This window comes from Sapajus apella, unplaced genomic scaffold (assembly GCF_009761245.1).
Source record: "Sapajus apella isolate SASKATOON/1434 unplaced genomic scaffold, GSC_monkey_1.0 scaffold77, whole genome shotgun sequence".
Taxonomy (NCBI): Eukaryota; Metazoa; Chordata; class Mammalia; order Primates; family Cebidae; genus Sapajus; species Sapajus apella.
In genome coordinates this window covers 7,763,809-7,775,401 of record NW_022437017.1, presented here as the reverse complement: position 1 = coordinate 7,775,401, position 11,593 = coordinate 7,763,809, and the positions used below count along the sequence as shown (strand labels likewise).

General features: G+C 55.4%; 1 protein-coding gene and 1 pseudogene across 2 annotated transcripts in view; one reads left to right on the top strand and one right to left on the bottom strand.

Annotated features, from left to right (window-relative positions):
• Positions 1 to 5,522: 5,522 nt before the first annotated feature.
• Positions 5,523 to 11,593, top strand: part of FZR1 (fizzy and cell division cycle 20 related 1) — a 29,892-nt gene continuing 23,821 nt past the window's right edge. For both annotated transcript variants that reach the window (XM_032252286.1, XM_032252284.1), the window contains exon 1: positions 5,523 to 5,734. The gene's annotated coding sequence lies outside the window, so the exon portion shown is untranslated. The remainder of the gene's footprint in view (positions 5,735 to 11,593) is intronic.
• On the bottom strand, positions 7,605 to 8,262 carry LOC116532778 (annotated as a pseudogene).

The window sequence follows — 11,593 nt, the reverse complement described above, 5'->3', positions numbered from 1 at the left end:
TCTCGGCTCACCGCAACCTCCGCCTCCTGGGTTCAGGCAATTCTCCTGCCTCAGCCTCCTGAGTAGCTGGGATTACAGGCACGTGCCACCATGCCCAGCTAATTTTTTGTATTTTTAGTAGAGACGGGGTTTCACCATGTTGACCAGGATGGTCTTGATCTCTTGACTTTGCGATCCACCCGCCTCGGCCTCCCAAAGTGCTGGGATTACAGGCGTGAGCCACCGCGCCCGGCTGCAATCTCTCATTTATAAAATGTGGACAATTGCCAGAAACAGTGGCTCGCGCCAATAATCCCAGCACTTTGAGAGACTAGGGTGGGATGACGGCTTGAGCCCAAGATTCCAAGACCAGCCTGGGCAATATAGTAAGCCTGTCTCAGCAGAAAATTTTTTTTATAAATTTGGCTGGGTGTGGTGGCGCGTGCCTGTGATCCCAGCTACCAGGGAGGCTGAGGCAGGAGAATCACTTGAACCTGGGAGACTGAGGTTACAGTGAGCCAAGATCCTGTCACTGAACTCCAGCCTGGACAACAGAGCAAGACTCCATCTCAAAAAAAAAAAAAAAAGCTGGGCGTGGTGGCTCATGCCTGTACACCCAGCTACTCAGAAGGCTTGATGGCTTGAGTCCAGGAGTTCAAGGATTCAGTGAGCTGTGATCACACCACTGCACTTTCGCCTGGGTGACGCACCAAAACCCTGTCTCAAAAAAAAAAAAAAAAAAAAATGACCAGCTGCCGTGGCTCATGCCTGTAATCACAGCACTTTGGGAGGCCGAGGTGGGCAGATCACCTCAGGTCAGGAGTTCGAGACCAGCCTGGCCAACATGGTGAAATCCCATCTCTACTAAAAATACAAATATTAGCCAGGCGTGATGCCTTTAATCCCAGCTACTCAGGAGGCTGAGGCAGAAGCATCCCTTGAACCCAGGAGGCAGAGGTTGCAGTGAGCCAAGATCACACCACTGCACTCCAGCTTCGGTAACAGAGCCAGACTCCATCTTAAAAAAATAAAGAAAAATTAATTTTTTAAAAACATAAAATGCTGTGCATAGCAAAGAAATCCCTTTGGAAGGCCAACTTCTAGTTTAAGACCACATTCTGTCATTGGTTGCACAGATATCTATTGAACAACCACTGCGTGTTGGACAGTGTCCTGGGTACAGAGGACACAGAACAAAACACAAAACACAGTGTCTGGCCTCAGGGAGCTGACACCCTAATTTATTTTTTATTGCCTTCCTAGGTGTTTGAAAGCTGCCTGCAGATAACAGGCGTCACTGCAGCCCTCAGACACCTTGCAAGGATGTCATCTCGATCCTGTTTGTGGCCCAGGCTGTTTACCGAGGACTTCCCGTGGGCCAGGGACTGTGCTGACTCAGGAAGGCGACAGGGCCGGGTGCCAGGTGTGATCAGCCTAAGGATGCTCCGTGGGAGAAGATAAGTCTAGGGTGCAGGAAGCAGATACGAAGCTGCAGCTGAAAGCAAGGTCTGTGTAAGTCAGCAAACACGGCATTTCCGGAGACCTGAAACTGATTAGGAAGGAACCTGTGCTGAGCCTGGGCGTCTGCGGCTTCTGCTCTGTGGGTCCTCTGGGCTTGAGCAAGTCCCTGGGGGCCGGAAGTCTGGAATCCAGGTGTGTGCAGAGCTGTGCCTTGTCTGGAGTTTCCAGGGGAGGATCCTTCACACCTCTTCCAGCTTTTGGGGTGGCCAGCAGTCCTTGGTGTTGCTTGGCTTGTGTCTCCGTCACTCCAATCTCTGCCTCTGTCATCACCTGGCCTTGGCCCCTGTGTTTCTCTGTGTTTTGTTTTTTGTGTCTTTTTTTTGAGACAGAGCCTCGCTCTGTCGCCTAGGCTGGAGTGCAGTAGTGCGATCTCGGCTCACTGCAACCTCCGCCTCCCTGGTTCAAGCGATTCTCCTGCCTCAGCCTCCCAAGTAGCTGGGATTACAGGTGCGCGCCACCACGCCTGCGTCGTTTTTGTATTTTTAGTAGGGATGAGGTTTTACCTTGTTGGCCAGGCTAGTCTCAAACTCCTGACCTCATGATTTGCCTGCCTCGGCCTCCCAAAATGCTTGGATTACAGGCGTGAGCCACCGCACCTGACCGAAACTATGGTAGATTCTATGCCGTTGTAAGAATAATACAGAGAGCCCAAGGGTAGCCTTTACTCACTTTCCCCCATGGCAACATCTTGCAAAACACTGGTGCCTAGCCAAGGCGGGCACATCACCTGAGGTCAGAAGTTCGAGACCAGCCTGGCCAACATGGTGAAAGCCCATCTCTACTAAAAATACAAATATTGGCCAGGCGCGGTGGCTCAAGCCTGTAATCCCAGCACTTTGGGAGGCCGAGGCGGGTGGATCACGAGGTCAAGAGATCGAAACCATCCTGGTCAACATGGTGAAACCCCGTCTCTACTAAAAATACAAAAAATGAGCTGGGCATGGTGGTGCGTGCCTGTAATCCCAGCTACTCAGGAGGCTGAGGCAGGAGAATTGCCTGAACCCAGGAGGCGGAGGTTGCGGTGAGCCGAGATCGCGCCATTGCACTCCAGCCTGGGCAACACGAGTGAAACTCCGTCTCAAAAAAAAAAAAACAAAAACAAAAACAAATATTAGCCGGGCATGGTGGCGGGCACCTGTAATCCCAGCTACTTGGGAGACTGAGACAGGAGAATTGCTTGAACATGGAAGGCGGAGGTTGCAGTGAGCCGAGATCGCACCACTGCACTCCTGCCTGGGTGACAGAGCGAGACTCCATCTCAAAAAAGAAAAACAAGGCCGGGCGCGGTGGCTTAAGCCTGTAATCCCAGCACTTTGGGAGGCTGAGGCGGGTGGATCACAAGGTCAAGAGATCGAGACCATCCTGGTCAACATGGTGAAACCCCGTCGCTACTAAAAATACAAAAAACTAGCTGGGCATGGTGGCGCGTGCCTGTAATCCCAGCTACTCAGGAGGCTGAGGCAGGAGAATTGCCTGAACCCAGGAGGCGGAGGTTGCGGTGAGCCGAGATCGCGCCATTGCACTCCAGCCTGGGTAACAAGAGCGAAACTCTGTCTCAAAAAAAAAAAAAGAAAAAAAGAAAAACACTGGTGCATAACATTACCAGGATGTAGACTTGATGCAATCCACCCATCTAAGCAGAGGTCCCCAGTTTTACTTGTTCATGTTGGTATGGGTGTAGGTGTGTATTAAGTTCTAGATAATTCTATATCCCTGTAGTTTTTGTGCCACCACAGTCGTGTCACTGAACCATTGCAACACAACAGATGTGGCTGGTGGGAAATAAAGACCTCCCAACCCACTCTAAGACATCCACATCCTAATCCCCAGACCTTGGAATGTGTCATTTTACATGGTATAAAAAGGACTCAGCAGCCGGGCACGGTGGCTCACACCTGTAATCCCAGCACTTTGGGAAGCCAAGGCTGGCGGATCACCTGAGGTTAGGCATTCAAAGCCAACATGGTGAAACCCCATCTCTGCTACAAATACCAAAATTAGCTGGGTGTGGTGACATGAGTTTGTAATCCCAGCTACTGGGGAGGCTGAGGCAGGAGAGTCACTTGAACCCAGAGGCAGAGGTTGAAATGAGCCAAGATCGTGCTCATGGTAGAATTTGTTTTGGTTTGTTTTAAGACGGAGCCTTGCTCTGTCGCCCAGGCTGGAGTGCAGTGATGTGATCTCAGCTCACTGCAATTTCTGCCTCCCAGGTTCAAGTGATACTTCTGCCTCAGCCCCCTGAGTAGCTGGGACTACAGGCGTGCGCCGCCACGCCCAGATCATTTTTGTATATTTAGTAGAGACAGGGTTTCACCATGTTGGCCAGGCTGGTCTCCAACTCTTGACCTGGTGATCTGCCCACCTTGGCCTCCCAAAGTGCTAGGCTTACAGGCATGAGCCACTGCACCTGGCTGCCTATGCTTTTTAAAAAATTGAGTTTTGTCCTTTTTGTTTGTTTTGATTTGTTTTGAATCACAGTCATCCTAAGAGGCGTGAAGGGCCTGGTGCAGTGACTCACACCTGTAATCCCAGCATTGTGGAAGGCCAAGGCAGGCGGATCACTTGAGTTTGGGAGTTCGAGGCCAGCTTGATCAACATGGAGAAACCCTGTGTCTACTAAAAATACAAAATTATGGAGGGAAGGGAAAAAAATATAAAATTAGCCAGGCGTGGTGGCGCTTGCCTGTAATCCCAGCTACTTGAGAGGCTGAGGCAGGAGAATGGCTTGAACTTGGGAGGCGGAGGTTTTGGTGAGCCGAGATTGTGCCATTGCACTTGCACTCCAGCCTGGGCAACAAGAGTGAAACTACACACACACACACACACACAAGGTGTGCAGTGGGATCTCATTTTTTTTTTTTTTGAGGCGGAGTCTCACTCTGTCGCCCAGGCTAGAGTGCAGTAGCACGATCTTGGCTCACTACAACTTCCGCCCCCTGGGTTCAAGGGATTCTCCTGCCTCGGCCTCCCGAGTAGCTAGGACAACAGGTGCCCACCACCACGCCCAGCTAATTTTTGTATTTTTAGTAGAGACAGGGGTTTCACCATGTTGGCCAAGCTGGTCTCCAACTCCTGACCTCAAATGATCTGCCCGACTCGGCCTCCCAAAGTGTTAGGATTACAGGCGTGAGCCCCGCACCTGGCCAGAAATTGGACATCTTTACATGAGTGTATTGACCATGTTCATATGTGTTCAGATCCTTTGCCTATTTATTTCTATTTTTTATTTTTTGAGACGGAGTCTCACTTTGTTGCTCAGGCTGGTGTGTTGGAGTGTAGTGGCGCGAAATTGGTTCACTGCAACCTCCGCCTCCCAGGTTCAAGCAATTCTCCTGCCTCAGCCTCCGGAGTAGCTGGGATTACAGGCACGCGCCACCACGGCCGGCTAATTTTGTATTTTTAGTAGGGAGGGGGGTTTCACCAGGTGGGCTAGGCTGGTCTCGAACTCCTGTTCTCAGGTGATTCACCTGCCTCGGCCTCCCAAAGTGCTGGGATTACAGGCTTGGGCCACCGCGCCCGGCCTAAAAACTTGTTTTGTTGCCTGCTGTCTCACTGGGGCCTGGAGGAGGAGCACTCAGTAGGAGGCAAGGCATGTTTGTTGAATAAATGAATGATTTTCAGCTGTGGCGTTTGTTTCGGCACATGCACCTGTGGTTGGGTTCCATCTGCCCTCGTTAGGCGTGGCATGCCTGGCTTCGATCTACCCTGGGGCGGGTCCGACCTGAGGCTCTGAATTCCGCGCCTATCCCCAATGGAACGACGCCCTACACCTGGCAGAGCCATTTCCGCATCGTCTAGCGCCCGGTGGGTCCTATTCCGGCCGCGGTTGCCGTGGGCAACGCTTGGCGTCGCGCTTCCTGTATTGATTCGAATAGCGGGAGACGTCACGTCCTCCCGAGATGCACATCGTGCGCAGGCGCACCCGCTTGGAGTGGGCGGGGTCTGGCGGGGTCGAGCCGGCGGGGGGGCGTGGTCGCGATGCGCCGCGCGTCGGCGTGGGGGCGTGGCCGGGTCGCGGGGGCGCGCGCGGCCCGTGGGGCGCGCGCGCCGGAGGGAGGGAGCCGGGAGGCAGCGGAGCAGCGTCCGCCGCCATATTAGGGACCGCGGAGCCCGGGATCCTGTCAGCGGCGGCCGCCGCTGGGCCTGCGGGAGCTGTGGGGGTCGGAGGCGGGCGCCGTGCGGTGCCGAGAAAGGCGGGGTCGGCGGGAGCCAGCCAGCGACGGGAGCGAGCCAGGTGAGGCCGCCGGGGTCGGGGACCCGCCCCCCCGGGCCACAGGCGGCGGAGCTCGATCGCGACCCCCCAAAAGCGTGCCGGCGGGGCTGGCTGCGACCCTCACTCCAGCTCAGGCCCCTCCAGGAGTCCCCAGTCCCTTGGAATGGCGCCCCCTAGGACGAACTAGGCCCGGGTGAGCTCAGCATCCCCATCTTCCGTGTTAACACCCAATTCCGAGCGTCCCCCCACATTGGGGCCTGCCGTGACCCCCCACCCCGAGCCACCTGCAAGTCGTCACCTCCCCCACGCCGCCGTCAGCGTCCACCGTTCTTTTTAGAAAAGGCTGAGGTCTGCACCCCCCAAACCAGGGGACCCCACTGCGCACCCCCAGAACGGCCGACCCCGCCTCCTAACCCGGGAGATTTCCCTCCGGCCTGTCATCCCCGGGACTTCCCAGTTCAGAGCCTCCCAGGTGGAGTCCTGCCCCCGTGAAGTCGCCCCCCGTCCCTCGCCCAGGCCCCAGCCCGCCCCTCGCCCCCATAAAATGCAGTCTGAGCCCGGGACACCCGGAAACATGTGTCTGGGGTCCCTGTCCTGTGCTCCAGGCCCCGAAGGCACAGTCCGAGTACATGGCGGTCCCCGTTTCACCCCGCCCCTCTGCTTTCTGCCCCCCACCCTCCCGGCGTGCCCGGTGCCAGCCCCATCCCCCCCAAACCCACCTCTCCCACCAGAGCGTCAGACGAGCTGTTCAAGCACGAGCCCCGTCCCTCCTCCGAACTGAACCTCCGTCCCGCCCTGGGTCTCCCTCCAAACGCAAGCCTGGCCATCTCGGACCCCCAAAACGCGGAGTGTGGCCCCCGGTCTGAGCCATTTTGCCCCTACCCAAACCCCTGACACCCCCTACCCTCCTTCCACCGTCCGGACCTGTCCCCCACCCACAGCCTACACCTGTTTTGTTTTTCCCGTTTTCTCCGCCCCAAACTCATTCTCTGGTTCAGGGCGCCCCTCTGGCAGGAAAACAGATCCCCCCCGCCCCGCCCCAGCCTGCGGTGATGACCTCATGCCTCTCCACGGTGAGGCCCCCACCCCAACCTATGTGCTCTGAAGCGGGGTGCTTTGCCTAAGGGAAAGCCATCCACCCAGAACACACACAGCCGCCCCCGGCATGACAGCCTGCGGGGACTTCGAAGTGAAAGCAGGGTGGTCTCTCTGGGCGTGGGGTGGGGATAGAAGCTGACGACATCCCTTGGGTTGTCTGCGGTGCGGAATTCCACGTGGGCTTCCTTCTGTGTCAGGGCCCTTCCGTGTTTTGGGGACAGCCGATTGTCGTTTCCTTCGGAATCCCAAGTGGAGGCAGGTGTGCTGGCTGCTGGCCGCTGCCGGCTGCCTTGCGCTCGGCGAGGAGTTGGGTTGCGTGGGGCTTTGCTAAGGGTGCAGGCTCCTGCTGAAAGGCAAGCCCCGTGCTGTGCTGGGGACGGGTGTCTTGGCAAAGTCGTGCCCGCCAGTTTGCCCCTGTGACTGACTGCTTCCCAGGTAAAATTTCAGAACCCGCACACTGGCTACAGGCAATGGTGGGGTGGAGGAGTTCCTAGAACGAAGAAGCCCCATCAGTCTTCAGGGTGGGGCTACATTGATTTTCCTTTCTTTTCTTTTCTTTTTTTTTTTTTTTTTTTTGATGGAGGTTCACTCTCGTTGCCCGGGCTGGAGTGCAATGGCGTGGTGTTGCCTCATTGCATCCTCCATCTCCCAGGTTCAAGCAATTTTCCTGCTTCAGCCTCTCAAGTAGCTGGGATTACAGGCATGCACCACCACACCTGGCTAGTTTATATATTTAGTAGAGATGTTTTTCGTGTTTGTGTGGGGGTGTGTGTGTGTGTGTGTGTGTGTAAGAGAGAGCCAAATAACTCATTTCTTCATTTCTTGCATTTGAAGTACTCTTCGATGACATCCTTGGCCTGAGACTCCTTGCCATAGTCTTTAACTACTACACAACTGCCCATTCCTCTAGTTTCTTGTTGTCATCAACCTTAATTGGGTTGATCTGGTCTTCAGCACAAAGGGCCTCCACCAACTTGACATACATAGGCTCATCACAGTTGGATGCAAGCACACAAAGATGGGCTTGGTGCTTGTCTAAGGCTTTGGCAGCTTCTCGAATTCCACGCGCTAGGCCATCGTGGCTGAGGGCGGTCCTCGGCACCTCTTGGAAAGCAGTATTAATGTCCATTACACCTCCAGCAGCAATGCCTTCCTCGGCCCTGGCAGTGGGTTACCCGTGAAGTGGAATCTTGAACGCACCCAAGCCTCCGCCTCCGCACGACTCGGCGGCGGCAGGGAAAGAGCAGAGGTGGGGTTTTGCCGAATTGGCCAGGCTGGTCTCGAATTCCTGACTTCAGGTGATCCGCCCGCCTCAGCCCCCCAGAGTGCTGGGATTACAAGCGTGAGTCACTGTGCCCAGCCTTCCATTGATTTTCAAACCACCCTCTGTTTATTGGGGCTTCTGGTGGGAGCGTTTTGTAGACTAGGGACTTCTGGGTTTGGGGAGGCTCAGAATGGAATTGGTTCTGAGGAACTTTTTCTTCATGTCACTTAGTGGGAAGAGGATGGAAAGTTGTGTGTGTGGGGGGCCACTCCTGGGGACTCCTGGCAAAGCTCTCCGCTGGCAGATTCTGTCCCAAGGGGATACTTGACAGTGTTTGGGCCAGAGGTGCTGCTCAATGCCCCGCTGTGCCCAGGACGCCCCAGTACAGCAAGCAGCCTGTCGATGGTTCTGGACTGTGAGCCCCCTGAGGGCAGCGACTTCGTCTGCCTGGTCCCAGCTCTGCCCTTGGCTTGCTCAGTGCCCTGGGCTCTGTGTTTGCCCAGAGTGGGCCCCCTGCTGGGGCTGCCACAGGGACCTGGGCACCTCCAGCAGGAAGCGAGTATCTGACCTCATCTCTTTTCTGCCCTGACACCTCCCTGTGGTCACCAGTGACCTCCTGCTTGTCACCTCTGCCTGTCACCGCCCTGCCCACACCTCACTTTCTCCCCAGCCACTCGACTCACCACAGAGCCATAGACCCTTCCTGGGTGCCTTAGGGTCTTATCCAGGGATGTCCATGTCCCCAGCGGCCCTGGGTCCCTTTGTGCTTTGGCAGGTGACTGTCTTCCTCTGCCTCGGTGTCCTCATTCATGGCTGGGATGAGGGGTGCACAAGCAGCCCACCTGGCTGCACCTCAGTAAGTCACTCAGCTGCCGCTGACCACGAATGACACCCCACCCTGAACAGTGGGCCCACTCCCATAACAGCGGGCCCCTCCCCCTCAGTTTTGAACTTCGTCTGGTTATTCCTTCAGGCTCCTTCACTGGCCCTTCTTTCTTTCTTTTTTTTTTTTTTTTTTTTTTGAGACGGAGTTTTGCTCTTGTCACCCAGGCTGGAGTGCAGTGGCACAATCTTGGCACACCACAACCTCCACCTCACGGATTCAAGTGATTCTCCTGCCTCAGCCCCCCAAGTAGCTGGGATTACAGGCACGCGCCACCATGCCTGGCTAATTTTGTACTTGTAGTAGAGTTGGGGTTTCTCCATGTTGGCCAGGCTGGTCCCGAACTCCTGACCTCAGATGATCCTCCCACCTCGGCTTCCCAAAGTGTTGGGATTACAGGCGTGAGCCACCGTGCCCGGACTTACTGGCCCTTGTTACTTTATTTAATTTTTTCTTGCGGCAGCTTTATTTGAATACACTTCTCATGCCACACGATTCACTGCTGTAGAGTGTGCAGTCCTCTGGTTTTTATATGTTCTCAGGCCCGTGCAGGCATCACCTCTGTCCCACCCTAGAGCCTTCTCATCCCCTCAGGAAGAAACCAGCCTTGACCCCATCAGCCGCCACCACCTGTGTCCCCCGCCTCTGTGGCTGGGCCTGTCCCGGACATTTCAGAGAAATGGGATCCCACACTCTGTGGCCTTTTGTGTCTGGCTTCTCTCACTGAGTGTGGCAGCCTCAAGGTGCGTCTAGGCTGTGGCCTGAGTCAGAGCCCTGTTCTTTTTCATGGCCGAGTCATGTTCTGTAGTGTGGAGGGACCGGGTCTTGTGTGTCTCCTCCTTCAGTGGACCTTGGTGCTGTTTCCAGCCTCTGCCTGTTGTGAGTTGAGCGGCCGTCAAGAGGCAGGTGCTGGTGATTATGTGGCGGCATCCTCGTTGCTCTGCTCTGTGACTCAGGCCCTGGTGCCTCCTTTCGCCGGCTGATTGTGTCTGATGGTGTCATTCCCATGCCAAGCACCGTGAGCCCAGCTCAGGAGACCTGCCTTCCAACCTTTCCTCCCTGTCTTCCTGCTCCAGTGCGTGTGTCCTTTCCACCCCAGCTTTCCCAAATTGCACGGTCGGATTTCATTTCGTTTCTTTTCTTTGATTTTCTTTTCTTTTTTCTCTTTTCTTTCTTCTTTTTTTTCCTCTCTCTTTCTCTCTTTTTCTCTTTCTTTCTCTTTCTTCTTTCTTAGCTAGGGTCTCTCTTTGTGCGCATGGTTCTGATTTCCCCCCCCCTTCCTCCCTGCTGTCTTTCTTTTTTTCTTTCTTTCTTTCCTCTCGCTTTGTTGCCCAGGCTGGAGTGCTGTGGCATGGTCACGACTCACTGCAGCCTCACCTTCCAGACTCGGGTGATCCGCCCACCTAGTCTCGCTCTGCTAGATTAGAGTGCAGTGGTACAATCTTGGCTCACTGCAACCTCCGCCTCCCAGGTTCAAGTGATTCTCCTGCCTCAACCTCCTGTGTAGCTGGGACTACAAACGCGTGCTGCCACGCGCTGCTAATTTTTGTAGTTTTTTTTTTTTTGAGATGGAGTTTTGCTCTTGTTACCCAGGCTGGAGTGCAATGGCGTGATCTCGGCTCACCGCAACCTCCGCCTCCTGGGTTCAAGCAATTCTCCTGCCTCAGCCTCCTGAGTAGCTGGGATTACAGGCACGCGCCACCATGCCCAGCTGATTTTTTGTATTTTTAGTAGAGACGGGGTTTCACCCTGTTGACCAGGATGGTCTCGATCTCTTGACTTTGCGATCCACCCGCCTCGGCCTCCCAAAGTGCTGGGATTACAGGCGTGAGCCAGTGTGCCTGGCCAGAGGTGGGGTTTTACCATGTTGCCCAGGCTGGTCTTGAACTCCTGGGCTCAAGTGATCCTCCTGGCCTGGCCTCCCAAAGCTCTGGAATTATGAGCGTGAACCAGTGCACACTGCCACACTGCTGGATTCTGGAGAGTGTGTCGTTTTGCGAACGTACCCTTCTATTGTGAATCTTCCTGTCTCCCAGATCCGATTTGGCCTGGGAACTTCTGTTTTATGACCACTGGGCAAGGTTCTCATCCTCACCAGGCCTGCAGGCCACAGGGTTTATGTTGGAAGGATGATGGGAGCGGAGAGAGGTTGGGTGGCAGGCCTCTGTCTGCTCTTACCAGAGAGCTGAGGAGTGGGCGAGGCCAGCACTGGTCTGTTTGCCTTGGGGAGCAGAGCAGCTCTTCCCCCTAAGGATTCCCTCGTCCAGGCATTACTCGCCTAGGTGACTGCCCCACAGGACACTAGGCAACGTCTCGGGACGTTTGTGCATTGTGACGGCGGGGGTGGGGGGGCGCTCCTGGTATGGAGTAGATGGAGGCCAGGGATGCTGCTCAGTGCCCTGCGGAGCCCAGAGGACTCCCCACCATAGAGTCCGATCCGTCCGAAATGTCCACAGTGCTGAGGCTGAGGCGCCTGCCCTGAGCCCCCAGGGCTAGGTTTTCCACTGCCGCCTCACCTGGGACGCGTGGGTGGGAGCTGCATGAGACAGAGATGCAGGGATGTGCCGGCCTCAGGAACCTGATGGGTCTCCATCCTATTCTTTCAGGGCCCTGAGAGGCGGCGGGCCTGGTGCCG